Source organism: Lytechinus variegatus, chromosome 8, assembly GCF_018143015.1.
Source record: "Lytechinus variegatus isolate NC3 chromosome 8, Lvar_3.0, whole genome shotgun sequence".
NCBI lineage: Eukaryota > Metazoa > Echinodermata > Echinoidea > Temnopleuroida > Toxopneustidae > Lytechinus > Lytechinus variegatus.
The window spans coordinates 10901471-10917456 of record NC_054747.1 but is presented as its reverse complement, the minus strand read 5'-3'; the positions used below and the strand labels follow the sequence as shown (position 1 = coordinate 10917456).

The 15986-nt window shown below is 37.3% G+C and overlaps 1 long non-coding RNA gene across 2 annotated transcripts; it reads right to left on the bottom strand.

The window, feature by feature from the left end:
* Positions 1-3166: 3166 nt before the first annotated feature.
* Positions 3167-11039, bottom strand: LOC121419972. Of its 2 annotated transcripts, none has more exons than XR_005970673.1 (2): positions 7698-11039; positions 3167-3414 (listed from the first exon to the last, which is right to left on the bottom strand). It is a non-coding gene; the product is annotated as an uncharacterized LOC121419972 (long non-coding RNA). The 2 variants fall into 2 exon arrangements; XR_005970672.1 differs by lacking the exon at positions 7698-11039 and adding an exon at positions 7462-7689.
* Positions 11040-15986: the final 4947 nt, after the last annotated feature.

Genomic DNA, 15986 nt, shown 5'->3' with positions numbered 1-15986 from the left:
CTCGATACTCGCAACACAGTGAGAAAAAACAGAATTGACAGAGACTAAATGGATAAGGATACCAGTAGAAGATCCTTATGTTACAGATTTATCATAAAAAATGCTGAGGGGGTTTGTTTACAATGAGATTGCCGAACATTTGTTGTTGTTGTCTACATTCAACACTCAGCATGAAGGAGAGCATCTTGTGGTGGGTTTCACTACATGTACCTTTTTAGCTCAACTGTAAATCATTCTTATATGTTGTATCATGTGATTCGCATGGACTCATCAAAATTGATCTGTCAAATATTTTTGGTGTGGTTTAAACACTGTAGATGTGAATAAAATGAGTTGAATAATGTGTAAATTCATATTGTTTAATGTTTGTACAATGGTTGCTTTTCATGACTTTATATAAAAAAGAATGTCAATCAGAAGAAAACAAATGAATTAGATCATTGACCTCTTCACATCATGCAATAGAAGCTTTATGTTCTCTACCAAACCAGACTGAACAGAGACTAAATGGCCTTGGAAATGGTCACAAGAAGTTCTATTCTACATTGAAAACAAAAGCATCAACCATACATCATACATACATGTGTAAATTCATATTGTTTAATGTTTGTACAATGGTTGCTTTTCATGACTTTATATAAAAAGGAATGTCAATCAGAAGAAAACAAATGAATTGAATCATCGACCTCTTCACATCACGAAGAAGAAGCTTTACGTTCCCTACCAAACCAGACTGAACAGGGACTAAATGGCCTTGGAAATGGTCACAAGAAGTTCTATTCTACATTGAAAACAAAAGCATCAACCATACATCAGACTCTACTCGATACTTGCAACACAGTGACAAAACCAGACTCGACAGAGACTAAATGGATAAGGATACCAGTAGAAGATCCTTATGTTACAGATTTATCATGAAAAATGCTGAGGGGGTTGTGTTCCCGAGCTGGCCGAACATTGTAGTGTTATCATCTACATTCAACACTCAGCATGAAGGAGAGCATTTTGTGGTGGGGTTCAATAACTTTTGAGCTCAACTGTGAATCATTCTTATATGTTGTATCATGTCATTCGCATGGATTCATCAAAATTGATCTGTCAAATATTTTTGGTATGGTTTTAAACACTGTAGATGTGAATAAAATGAGTTGAATAATGTGTAAATTCATATTCTTTAATGTTTGTACAATGGTTGCTTTTCATGACTTTATATAAAAAAGAATGTCAATCAGAAGAAAACAAATGAATTGAATCATCGACCTCTTCACATCACGAAGAAGAAGCTTTACGTTCCCTACCAAACCAGACTGAACAGAGACTAAATGGCCTTGGATATGGTCACAAGAAGTTCTATTCTACATTGAAAACAAAAGCATCAACCATACATCAGACTCTACTCGATACTCGCAACACAGTGAGAAAAAAACAGAATTGACAGAGACTAAATGGATAAGGATACCAGTAGAAGATCCTTATGTTACAGATTTATCGTGAAAAATGTCCAGGGGGTTGTGTTCCCGGAGCTGGCCGAACATTGTAGTGTTATCATCTACATTCAACACTCAGCATGAAGGAGAGCATCTTGTGGTGGGTTTCACTACCTTTTTAGCTCAACTGTAAATCATTCTTATATGTTGTATCATGTGATTCGCGTGGATTCATCAAAATTGATCTGTCAAATATTTTTGGTATGGTTTAAACACTGTAGATGTGAATAAAATGAGTTGAATAATGTCTAAATTCATATTCTTTAATGTTTGTAGAATGGTTGCTTTTCATGACTTTATATAAAAAAGAATGTCAATCAGAAGAAAACAAATGAATTGAATCATCGACCTCTTCACATCACGAAGAAGAAGCTTTACGTTCCCTACCAAACCAGACCGAACAGGGACTAAATGGCCTTGGATATGGTCACAAGAAGTTCTATTCTACATTGAAAACAAAAGCATCAACCATACATCAGACTCTACTCGATACTTGCAACACAGTGACAAAACCAGACTCGACAGAGACTAAATGGATAAGGATACCAGTAGAAGATCCTTATGTTACAGATTTATCATGAAAAATGTCCAGGGGGTTGTGTTCCCGGAGCTGGCCGAACATTGTAGTGGGTTTCATTACCTTTTGAGCTCAACTGTAAATCATTCTTATATGTTGTATCATGTGATTCGCGTGGATTCATCAAAATTGATCTGTCAAATATTTTTGGTGTGGTTTAAACACTGTAGATGTGAATAAAATGAGTTGAATAATGTCTAAATTCATATTCTTTAATGTTTGTACAATGGTTGCTTTTCATGACTTTATATAAAAAGAATGTCAATCAGAAGAAAACAAATGAATTGAATCATCGACCTCTTCACATCACGAAGAAGAAGCTTTACGTTCCCTACCAAACCAGACCGAACAGAGACTAAATGGCCTTGGAAATGGTCACAAGAAGTTCTATTCTACATTGAAAACAAAAGCATCAACCATACATCATACATACATGTGTAAATTCATATTGTTTAATGTTTGTACAATGGTTGCTTTTCATGACTTTATATAAAAAGGAATGTCAATCAGAAGAAAACAAATGAATTGAATCATCGACCTCTTCACATCACGAAGAAGAAGCTTTACGTTCCCTACCAAACCAGACCGAACAGAGACTAAATGGCCTTGGAAATGGTCACAAGAAGTTCTATTCTACATTGAAAACAAAAGCATCAACCATACATCATACATACATGTGTAAATTCATATTGTTTAATGTTTGTACAATGGTTGCTTTTCATGACTTTATATAAAAAGAATGTCAATCAGAAGAAAACAAATGAATTGAATCATTGACCTCTTCACATCATCTAACAGAAGCTTTATTTTCCTACCAAACCAGACCGAACAGAGACTAAATGGCCTTGGAAATGGTCACAAGAAGTTCTATTCTACATTGAAAACAAAAGCATCAACCATACATCGGACTCTACTCGATACTCGCAACACAGTGAGAAAAAACAGAATTGACAGAGACTAATGGATAAGGATACCAGTAGAAGATCCTTATGTTACAGATTTATCGTGAAAAATGTCCAGGGGGTTGTGTTCCCGGAGCTGGCCGAACATTGTAGTGTTATCATCTACATTCAACACTCAGCATGAAGGAGAGCATCTTGTGGTGGGGTTCAATAACTTTTGAGCTCAACTGTAAATCATTCTTATATGTTGTATCATGTGATTCGCGTGGATTCATCAAAATTGATCTGTCAAATATTTTTGGTGTGGTTTAAACACTGTAGATGTGAATAAAATGAGTTGAATAATGTCTAAATTCATATTCTTTAATGTTTGTAGAATGGTTGCTTTTCATGACTTTATATAAAAAGAATGTCAATCAGAAGAAAACAAATGAATTGAATCATTGACCTCTTCACATCACGAAGAAGAAGCTTTACGTTCCCTACCAAACCAGACCGAACAGAGACTAAATGGCCTTGGAAATGGTCACAAGAAGTTCTATTCTACATTGAAAACAAAAGCATCAACCATACATCGGACTCTACTCGATACTCGCAACACAGTGACAAAACCAGACTCGACAGAGACTAAATGGATAAGGATACCAGTAGAAGATCCTTATGTTACAGATTTATCATAAAAAATGCTGAGGGGGTTTGTTTACACTGAGATTGCCGAACATTGTTGTTGTTGTCTACTTTCAACACTCAGCATGAAGGAGAGCATTTTGTGGTGGGGTTAAATAACTTTTGAGCTCAACTGTGAATCATTCTTATATGTTGTATCATGTGATTCGCATGGATTCATCAACATTGATCTGTCCAAGATTTATGGTAGGGGAAGGTGGGGTAAGTTGTGACAGTTTTTGCTTTTTGCATGTTAGAATTGATATGATTAATAATCTTGTCAAAATAAGTACCTTGCCTTGAAATTTAACTCTTCTGAAATATTTTCCACCTTTATATAACTTTCTATCCCCACACTGAAAGTCATCGTGACCTTTGAAAAAAACGATGTCAAATGGCTCAACTTGCCCCATATATGGGGTAAGTTTGAGCCACCTTGTGGGGTAAGTTGAGCCACAAAAACTTATGTACAAAATGTATGAAGGGAGAACCAGAATGTCAATTTTTTGTTTAAAGTCTTTTCATTTGCTAATTCTCTATAAATACTAACATCCTTTAAAAGGAAAAGAGCAGCCATGTAAATTTACTCCTGTCAGCCAGCATTTCAATCGATTTTTATGGTTTGTTTTTTAAGATACATTACCATAGGAATTACCATGGCTCAACTTGCCCCATGCTGTTTGGCTCAACTTACCCCAGTCCGAACTCAATGCCATAATTTTGTATCCACACATTTATTATGCATCCATCATTTAAAATACTATGACAAGAATGAAGATCCATACCTGGACTAATAATGTTGTTATCATGTCTTTATTATATTTAAAGACGTGTGTGTTTATAAAGCACTTATCTATTTCACACTCTTTTTTACTTTTTTGGATGAAATTCATATTTTTCCCTCTAAAAAACTACTTTTTGTTTCAAAGTTGAAAACAATATGGTGGGGTTAGGGGTTATGCTATGGGTCATCAATATATGACACCACCACAATGTCTGACTCATTCATTATTGGCCTGGGGCTGGTGGCTCAACTTGCCCCTATGCTCAACTTACCCCGCCTTCCCCTATGGTTTTAAACACTGTAGATGTGAATAAAATGAGTTGAATAATGTCTAAATTCATATTCTTTAATGTTTGTACAATGGTTGCTTTTCATGACTTTATATAAAAAAGAATGTCAATCAGAAGAAAACAAATGAATTGAATCATCGACCTCTTCACATCACGAAGAAGAAGCTTTACGTTCCCTACCAAACCAGACCGAACAGAGACTAAATGGCCTTGGAAATGGTCACAAGAAGTTCTATTCTACATTGAAAACAAAAGCATCAACCATACATCATACATACATGTGTAAATTCATATTGTTTAATGTTTGTACAATGGTTGCTTTTCATGACTTTATATAAAAAGAATGTCAATCAGAAGAAAACAAATGAATTGAATCATCGACCTCTTCACATCACGAAGAAGAAGCTTTACGTTCCCTACCAAACCAGACTGAACAGAGACTAAATGGCCTTGGATATGGTCACAAGAAGTTCTATTCTACATTGAAAACAAAAGCATCAACCATACATCGGACTCTACTCGATACTCGCAACACAGTGAGAAAAAACAGAATTGACAGAGACTAAATGGATAAGGATACCAGTAGAAGATCCTTATGTTACAGATTTATCGTGAAAAATGTCCAGGGGGTTGTGTTCCCGGAGCTGGCCGAACATTGTGGTGTTATTGTCTACATTCAACGCTCAGCAAGAAGGAGAGCATTTTGTGGTGGGGTTAAATAACTTTTGAGCTCAACTGTGAATCATTCTTATATGTTGTATCATGTGATTCGCATGGATTCATCAACATTGATCTGTCAAATATTTTTGGTATGGTTTTAAACACTGTAGATGTGAATAAAATGAGTTGAATAATGTGTAAATTCATATTCTTTAATGTTTGTACAATGGTTGCTTTTCATGACTTTATATAAAAAAGAATGTCAATCAGAAGAAAACAAATGAATTGAATCATCGACCTCTTCACATCATCTAATAGAAGCTTTATGTTCCCTACCAAACCAGACTGAACAGAGACTAAATGGCCTTGGAAATGGTCACAAGAAGTTCTATTCTACATTGAAAACAAAAGCATCAACCAAACATCGGACTCTACTCGATACTCGCAACACAGTGAGAAAAAACAGAATTGACAGAGACTAAATGGATAAGGATACCAGTAGAAGATCCTTATGTTACAGATTTATCGTGAAAAACGCTGAGGGGGTTTGTTTACACTGAGATTGCCGAACATTGTAGTTGTTGTCTACTTTCAACACTCAGCATGAAGGAGAGCATTTTGTGGTGGGGTTAAATAACTTTTGAGCTCAACTGTAAATCATTCTTATATGTTGTATCATGTGATTCGCATGGATTCATCAACATTGATCTGTCAAATATTTTTGGTATGGTTTTAAACACTGTAGATGTGAATAAAATGAGTTGAATAATGTGTAAATTCATATTCTTTAATGTTTGTACAATGGTTGCTTTTCATGACTTTATATAAAAAAGAATGTCAATCAGAAGAAAACAAATGAATTGAATCATCGACCTCTTCAAATCATGTAATAGAAGCTTTATGTTCTCTACCAAGCCAGACTGAACAGAGACTAAATGGCCTTGGAAATGGTCACAAGAAGTTCTATTCTACATTGAAAACAAAAGCATCAACCATACATCATACATACATGTGTAAATTCATATTGTTTAATGTTTGTACAATGGTTGCTTTTCATGACTTTATATAAAAAGGAATGTCAATCAGAAGAAAACAAATGAATTGAATCATCGACCTCTTCACATCACGAAGAAGAAGCTTTACGTTCCCTACCAAACCAGACTGAACAGGGACTAAATGGCCTTGGAAATGGTCACAAGAAGTTCTATTCTACATTGAAAACAAAAGCATCAACCATACATCATACATACATGTGTAAATTCATATTGTTTAATGTTTGTACAATGGTTGCTTTTCATGACTTTATATAAAAAGGAATGTCAATCAGAAGAAAACAAATGAATTGAATCATCGACCTCTTCACATCACGAAGAAGAAGCTTTACGTTCCCTACCAAACCAGACCGAACAGAGACTAAATGGCCTTGGAAATGGTCACAAGAAGTTCTATTCTACATTGAAAACAAAAGCATCAACCATACATCATACGTAAATTCATATTGTTTAATGTTTGTACAATGGTTGCTTTTCATGACTTTATATAAAAAGGAATGTCAATCAGAAGAAAACAAATGAATTGAATCATCGACCTCTTCACATCACGAAGAAGAAGCTTTACGTTCCCTACCAAACCAGACCGAACAGAGACTAAATGGCCTTGGAAATGGTCACAAGAAGTTCTATTCTACATTGAAAACAAAAGCATCAACCATACATCATACATACATGTGTAAATTCATATTGTTTAATGTTTGTACAATGGTTGCTTTTCATGACTTTATATAAAAAGGAATGTCAATCAGAAGAAAACAAATGAATTGAATCATCGACCTCTTCACATCACGAAGAAGAAGCTTTACGTTCCCTACCAAACCAGACCGAACAGAGACTAAATGGCCTTGGAAATGGTCACAAGAAGTTCTATTCTACATTGAAAACAAAAGCATCAACCATACATCATACATACATGTGTAAATTCATATTGTTTAATGTTTGTACAATGGTTGCTTTTCATGACTTTATATAAAAAGGAATGTCAATCAGAAGAAAACAAATGAATGTCAATCAGAAGAAAACAAATGAATTGAATCATCGACCTCTTCACATCACGAAGAAGAAGCTTTACGTTCCCTACCAAACCAGACCGAACAGAGACTAAATGGCCTTGGAAATGGTCACAAGAAGTTCTATTCTACATTGAAAACAAAAGCATCAACCATACATCATACATACATGTGTAAATTCATATTGTTTAATGTTTGTACAATGGTTGCTTTTCATGACTTTATATAAAAAGGAATGTCAATCAGAAGAAAACAAATGAATCATCGACCTCTTCACATCACGAAGAAGAAGCTTTACGTTCCCTACCAAACCAGACCGAACAGAGACTAAATGGCCTTGGAAATGGTCACAAGAAGTTCTATTCTACATTGAAAACAAAAGCATCAACCATACATCATACATACATGTGTAAATTCATATTGTTTAATGTTTGTACAATGGTTGCTTTTCATGACTTTATATAAAAAGGAATGTCAATCAGAAGAAAACAAATGAATTGAATCATTGACCTCTTCACATCACGAAGAAGAAGCTTTACGTTCCCTACCAAACCAGACTGAACAGAGACTAAATGGCCTTGGATATGGTCACAAGAAGTTCTATTCTACATTGAAAACAAAAGCATCAACCATACATCGGACTCTACTCGATACTTGCAACACAGTGACAAAACCAGACTAGACAGAGACTAAATGGATAAGGATACCAGTAGAAGATCCTTATGTTACAGATTTATCATGAAAAATGTCCAGGGGGTTGTGTTCCCGGAGCTGGCCGAACATTGTAGTGTTATCATCTACATTCAACACTCAGCATGAAGGAGAGCATCTTGTGGTGGGTTTCACTACCTTTTTAGCTCAACTGTAAATCATTCTTATATGTTGTATCATGTGATTCGCGTGGATTCATCAAAATTGATCTGTCAAATATTTTTGGTATGGTTTTAAACACTGTAGATGTGAATAAAATGAGTTGAATAATGTCTAAATTCATATTCTTTAATGTTTGTACAATGGTTGCTTTTCATGACTTTATATAAAAAGGAATGTCAATCAGAAGAAAACAAATGAATTGAATCATCGACCTCTTCACATCACGAAGAAGAAGCTTTACGTTCCCTACCAAACCAGACCGAACAGAGACTAAATGGCCTTGGATATGGTCACAAGAAGTTCTATTCTACATTGAAAACAAAAGCATCAACCATACATCGGACTCTACTCGATACTTGCAACACAGTGACAAAACCAGACTCGACAGAGACTAAATGGATAAGGATACCAGTAGAAGATCCTTATGTTACAGATTTATCATGAAAAATGTCCAGGGGGTTGTGTTCCCGGAGCTGGCCGAACATTGTAGTGTTATCATCTACATTCAACACTCAGCATGAAGGAGAGCATCTTGTGGTGGGTTTCACTACCTTTTTAGCTCAACTGTAAATCATTCTTATATGTTGTATCATGTGATTCGCATGGATTCATCAAAATTGATCTGTCAAATATTTTTGGTGTGGTTTAAACACTGTAGATGTGAATAAAATGAGTTGAATAATGTGTAAATTCATATTGTTAATGTTTGTACAATGGTTGCTTTTCATGACTTTATATAAAAAAGAATGTCAATCAGAAGAAAACAAATGAATTAGATCATTGACCTCTTCACATCATGCAATAGAAGCTTTACGTTCCCTACCAAACCAGACCGAACAGAGACTAAATGGCCTTGGATATGGTCACAAGAAGTTCTACTCTACTCTGAATGCCATGGCATCAACCTTTAAAGGTACATCAGACTCTACTTACTGCCCACACCACGGTATAAAAGTACGGAATGGCCAAGAAGAGTGCATTTCATTTTAAACAGAAAAATATGTGGTGAACTACAGAAATACAAGGTAGACATAGATAGCTTGCCATAACTTGCACCCGCAAGAGATGCGTGCGTCCCCACGATTGCATATGTTTATCTATGGGTTGCGGTTATTTCATTAAAAACAGACATTGACATATCTTGCCAGTAGCGGACCGTGACCCGGAGGAGACAGAGCATTGGGGGGGGGGGGGCACTGCATTGTTTGTGAACAATGCCGTGCCCCCCCAATGCTTTGTCTCCTCGGGGTCACGGTCCGCCACTGTATCTTGCAAAGAACACAAACAGGTATAGTACCTGTAGTATTTAAACAAGTGGAAAATATTCATATTTCTGGACAATAAGAATTGACACAAATAGAGAGGGCAGGACAGCAAGGAGTCCATAACACTGTGACAGTGACAGATTTAGATTCATAGGCTCTGAAGAATTCTGAGGAAAGAATGACTCTACGTAAGGAATACTGGCAACTGAGTGATTACAATCATCAAAGAGATTTCTTATCGGGGCAAATATGAAAATCTGTGTCTAGCAAGGCAAGGAGTCCAAAACACTGTGACAGTGACAGAGTTAGATTCATCAGCTCCGAAGAATTCTGAGGAAAGATTGACTCTACGTAAGGAATACTGGCAACTGAGTGATAATAATCATCAAAGAGATTTCTTATCGGGGCAAATATGAAAATCTGTGTCTAGCAAGGCAAGGAGTCCAAAACAGTGTGACAGTGACAGACTTAGATTCATAGGCATGTATATATATATGTATACAAATGTATATATGCTTTTTACCTTTAATAGGAGATAAAGAAAATATACATTTTGACATTGCTTTCAAGCATACATGTATATTATCCACAGTATACGAAATTCAACAATTAAGGATAAGAAAACAACTGTATACATAATATTGTTCACATCAAATACATGCAAATAAATTCTACAGAATGTATAATTTTAAACAGTCTGATAATTTTCTTAGAACAAAATTTAAACAATCTGAATAGAGATTTTCTCATAAAACAGTGAAAGGTGAAAGAACTTTAAGATCCCACACACACAAAAAAAACATTATGCCGAACAGCCTAGACATACTAAACAGAATAATGAACATTTTATTTCCACACATGCCACCTCGACCAAACCAAAAGTAGAAAATATTCAAGTGACATATTGATTTAGGGGCATGCCAAGAGCAAGCGCAAGTCTCCTTTGGGAATTTTATAGACACCCTCTCTAACCTTATCCTAATAAAACAAATCAGACACTCGAGGCAGAACTTCCCTGGATGTGGAAACCTGCATATAAGAACGTTTGCTGGAAGCCCAAGGGACAAGTGACGTAGCGACGGTAAAATTTGGAATCGATCGTTGTAGTTGCTTCAATCAGCTGTTGTAGGAAAATTAGACGGTGAATTTTTTTATAAAGTGGTATACGATGTAATTTTTCCTGCTCCTTCTGATGGTGTCAATCAAATTTTTGGCTTTCGAAAAGCCTGGCTGCTAAAGCCTAAAAACTGGCCCAAACGTGCTTATAATAACGTTTTTGGAAGGACTGGCAGGAAAGAAAACGTGCATATAAGCACGTGCATGCTTATTTTCACGCTTTTCAAAACTTCTCAACTCCCCTACTGATAGGCTCTGAAGAATTCTGAGGAAAGAATGACTCTACTTAAGGCAGAGCTGCCAAGTTGTATTTTGCATTTTCAGTATTCTTATCCCCCAAAATCAGTATTTTGACCAAAAAATCTGTATTTTTACCATGAGATAAATATGCATGCATAATGGCAAAGTTCGATCACTTCTTACATTATTTTGCGCCCCACACCGTCGCACATGAGACTGAAAGCTTCAGTCTAGATTTTAGTTGTTCCGCTGAACTGCGTTGGCTGACTCACCCATACATAGACTGAAGAATTTGGAGGCCCGTACGTACAGACAACGTATTAGCAGTAACGTTAGATCTAACATTCGACGGAAACCTGTTTTTTTCGATCGTTTTTTGCACATAAAATCATAAAATATCAAATTATGAAAAAGAAATTGCATCCATATTTACGGAAAAATGTATGAAATTCAGAAATATCGTACCTTAGACCGCAGTTACGGCTAATTCGTTTCAAATTATGATCGAAACATCGTCATCTTCGATCCTTCCGTCGGTCAACGTAAGTTGCCATCTTGGATGACGTCATCATCCTTACAGACGTATTTACCAGTCGCAAAATATCGCGATTTGAGCCGCTACATGCGTGCGCTCGGAACTTGTCATCCGCATTGATTCGCCAGGATATCGAAAATTCTAATCGGAAAGCCTTGATGAAAGCATAACTCATTGAACGTAGAGGGCAGCAACACACGGAATACCTTTTCTTCTCTAATTTGTTTTTTCCCGTATTTTATCATGAAAAAGCGTACTGCCGTATTTTAAATTGATTTCCGTATGAAATACGGAAAAATCGTACTACTTGGCAGCTCTGTTAAGGAATACTGGCAACTGAGTGATGATAATCATCAAAGAGATTTCTTATCGGGGCAAATATGAAAATCTGTGTCTAGCATGAAAGAGGGCAAGAAGACTGTTTGAGGAAGAAAAACAAAACTATCACATTCCTGGAGAATGATGTTTGAATATAAGTGTGCAAAAGATTAGTTCTCAAGAATTGTACCAGTGAAGGCAGGTGCAGGAACCTATCGACTTGTGTGGAAAGCAATGTTAGTCAAGGTGGTGACAGGGACATCCTTAGATTTCTCCGGTGGAAGGACAGTCACACAAGCCATGAGCCATCAGAGTAAAGGAAGACGGTGCATCTCTTCAGTGCTACCTCATCACAAAGTATTGCTGGCCACGACCTGACTGAAAGTGAATCTAATGGATCAAGTAAAGAGGAGAGAGTATACTAACTTCCTAACAATGGTAATAATATCTATTGAAAAAATAGAAGGTGACAACTAAAGAATAAGTACATGTACAAAGGTATGAACATAATGCAATAAGCAGGGCCAGGAATATAGAGCTAGGAAGAAGTTTAAACAGTTGCTGTTTACCTCTTCAGACATGCAATGACAGGAGATTGTATCACTCTGAAGAACTTCCCTCTGTCCAAAGACCCTGCCTACCGTCAACCCCAGCTTTACAACATGAGCGTAGAGGCAAGCATCTAGAAAGATCATAGTGCATTCTGTCAATTTCCCCAATACTACGGGTACGTCACACTGGACTGTCATACTCTCCCTCTAGCTATGGAGTTTGTGGGTGATGCCCAGCGGGGGAAGAGCATCACTCTAGCTGACTCCCTGGATAGAAGACCTTCCAGATGGAAGCAGGAGAAAAAAAAAATTTTGATCGAACAGGAAGAGGCAAGTATCCAAAAAGGTCTTGGTGCATTCTGTCATTTTCCCAGAACTACGGTTATGTCACATTGGACTGTCATACTCTCCCTCTAGCTATGGAGTTTGTGGGTGATGCCCAGCGGGAGAAGAGCGTTACTCTAGCTGACTCACTGGATGGAAGACCTTCCAGATGGAAGCAGGAGGATAATCTTTCGATCGCCCTGGACATCGTTGAGGGAATTAACATCATGCATCGCCAAGGATCCCTCATCAATGATCTGAAATACAACAACATTCTGCTGAACCAGGCAGATTTAGGACCAAAGTCATTGACTTTGTCATGCATCGATAATGGCACAGTGCAGTATATTAGTGTAAAGTGTTGTATATTATTGTATAATGTAGTATATTGGTGTATAGTTAAGCTTATATTAGTGTATAATTTAGTAGGCCTATATTCCTAATTGTAATTATGGCAACACTGGACATATTTATGATGCACTGCCAAGGATTTCTCTTCAATGATCTGAAATGCGACAATGTTCTGCTGAACCAGGAGGAAGGCAGACTGAGGACCAAAGTCATTGACTTTTGTCACGCAACCATAAGGGTATCGTGTAATATATTCATGTATAGTGTAATATAGTACAGAATTTTGTGTATTTGATAGTGCAGCTGATGCAACAGGCACGTTAGGATTAACGGGCTGGCGATTGCATGGGTAGGCAATCAAGATTACCAAAGTACCAAGAAATTTTTCAGAAATTAATCTTGGGTGTGATGATGATGATTCCTCAGGGGAACAAGAAATGAAGATGCCCATTGTTATACAAAATTCTTAAAGGTTTTCCTTGATAGTGACAACAAAATCCTAAAGGGGGAGACGTTTCTTTTGAAGTTTGGCAGAATGAGATAAAATGCTTACAGAACGAGGAGTGATGCAATTCTGAAACACTTACCCGGTTGATACTTTGCTCACTCCATGGTGAGGCTGCGCATATTGTGCTCCATATGGATGTTAAAGCCACTGGGGCCAAAATAGTAGAAAAACTAATTGGATTTTATGGGACCGATGAATCAGGAGCTGTTCTCCTACAGCAGATTTATTCATCAAAGCAAAATAGACTCGAGTCAGTTACAGAGTATATTCCGCGCTTACAAATGTTATCAGACCAGGTGGAGTATAGAAGCGGAATTACTCGAGCCTCAAAGGATGTGTTTTGGACCAGTATGATTCAAATAAAAGTTTTGATGAGTTGGTCAAAATTGCCCATGTAGTGTAGTAGGCCTACCACTTGAAAAAAAGTTCAAAGTGAGCAAGGATCATAAAGCTGAGAAGAGGTTCAAACGTTGGCTGTGTACCTCTTCAGGCATGCAATGACAGTACATTTACATTGTATCGCTCTGAAGAACTTCCCTCTGTCCAAAGACCCTGCCTACCGTCAACCCCAGCTTTACAACATGAGCGTAAAGGCAAGCATCCAGAAAGATCTTAGTGCATTCTGTCAATTTCCCCAGTACTACGGGTACGTCACACTGGACTGTCATACTCTCCCTCTAGCTATGGAGTTTGTGGGTGATGCCCAATTTCCCCAGTACTACGGGTACGTCACACTGGACTGTCATACTCTCCCTCTAGCTATGGAGTTTGTGGGTGATGCCCAGTGGGGGAAGAGCGTCAATCAGGCCGACTCCCTGGATAGAAGACCTTCCAGATGGAAGCAGGAGGAAAATTTTTTTGATCGAACAAGAAGAGGCAAGTATTGCCCAGGTTGGGAAGAGCTTAACTTTGACCGACTCCCTGGCTGGAAGACCTTCTAGATGGAAGGATGAGAAAAGTATTTGATCCCCCTGGGGGGTGTGTTTCACAAAGATTTAAGTATGACTTACAGTCGCACTCAAATGCCGGGTTGCGTACGGTATGAAAGGCTTGACCGCATTGGTCAGATCGTCTCAAGGGAACGCGCACTAATGCGTATTTATCAATAAGATCGCACGTTGCATATCTTGTACGCGTCGGCATTTAAGTGCGACTTAAGTCATACTTAAATCTTTGTGAAACACCCCCCAGGACATCAGTGAGGGAATGAACATCTTGCGTCACCAAGGATTTCTCATCAATGATCTGAAATGCAACAATGTTGTGCTGAATCAGGAGGAAGGCAGATGTAAGACTAAAATCATTGACTTTGGTCATACAACCATAATGGTATAGTGTAGCATGTACTATATCGGTGTATAGTGTAGTATATCGGTGTATCGTTAAGCTTATATTAGTGTTTAATTTAGTAGGCCTATATTCGTAATTGTCATTATGGCAACACTGGACATCGTTGAGGGAATCAATATCATTCACCGCCAAGGATTCCTCATCAATGATCTGAAATGCCACAATGTCCTGCTGAACCAGGAGGAAGGCAGACTGAGGACCAAAATCATAGACTTTGGTCACGCAGCCAGAGCGGTATAGTGAATTATATTCGTGTTTAGTGTAATATAGTACAGAAATTTGATAGTGCAGTTGACGCTAGAGCCAAGATTGGATTAAGAGGCTGGCATTTGCATGGGGAGACAATCAAGATTACCAAAGTTCCGTGAAAATTTTTAGAAATTAATCTTGAAATTCGAACAGTCACTTTCACTCAGCCAGAGTAAAGGATTTCCTTGAAATGGTGACAAAGCCCGGAGTCCAGGCCCTTGTGTGTTCATCAGATAATAAGAACAAAATTAGAGTTGGGGATGGAACACAAGCGGTTGACTAAAGGATAATTGTTAACCGTATCTATCCCGTCAGTGAATATCCCCAGTACCTCAACGATTTCCCCACACAAATGAATGCCCTCATGGCATTGGGGTAACTCAAGCTTCGACCAGAGTCATCCCCTGGAACTACACTTGAAGTTCTTGGAGAGCGATTTGTGTAAGTTCACTTAACTAGGTAAAAGTTCATTCCACATTGCCAATACAATGTCTGGAACAAGTTACCATTTTCTGTTAAATCTAGTCTATCATAAAATGTTCTTAAAAGGAGATATAAAACCCAACTTCTCAATAAATATTCAAATAACATATGATCAGGGTTTTTTTTTGTGTGTGTGTTTTCCTCTTTTATGTTCAATGTTTATATCTGGTATTCAGAATTGCATCATGTATTTTGCAATATCAGATATATTCAGTTTCCAGATTTTGTAAAGGTGGCAGCGGATGGCGCTAATAAGGCTTTTTCTTTCTCATTGCCTCCTCATTCATTTTTAAAATCATGTACACTCTTATATTTCGTAAAATTGTTTCCAAAATTTTTATAATTGTAATATCTGCAATTTTTCCACGTAATTTATGTAAACTTTGTATGTGCCT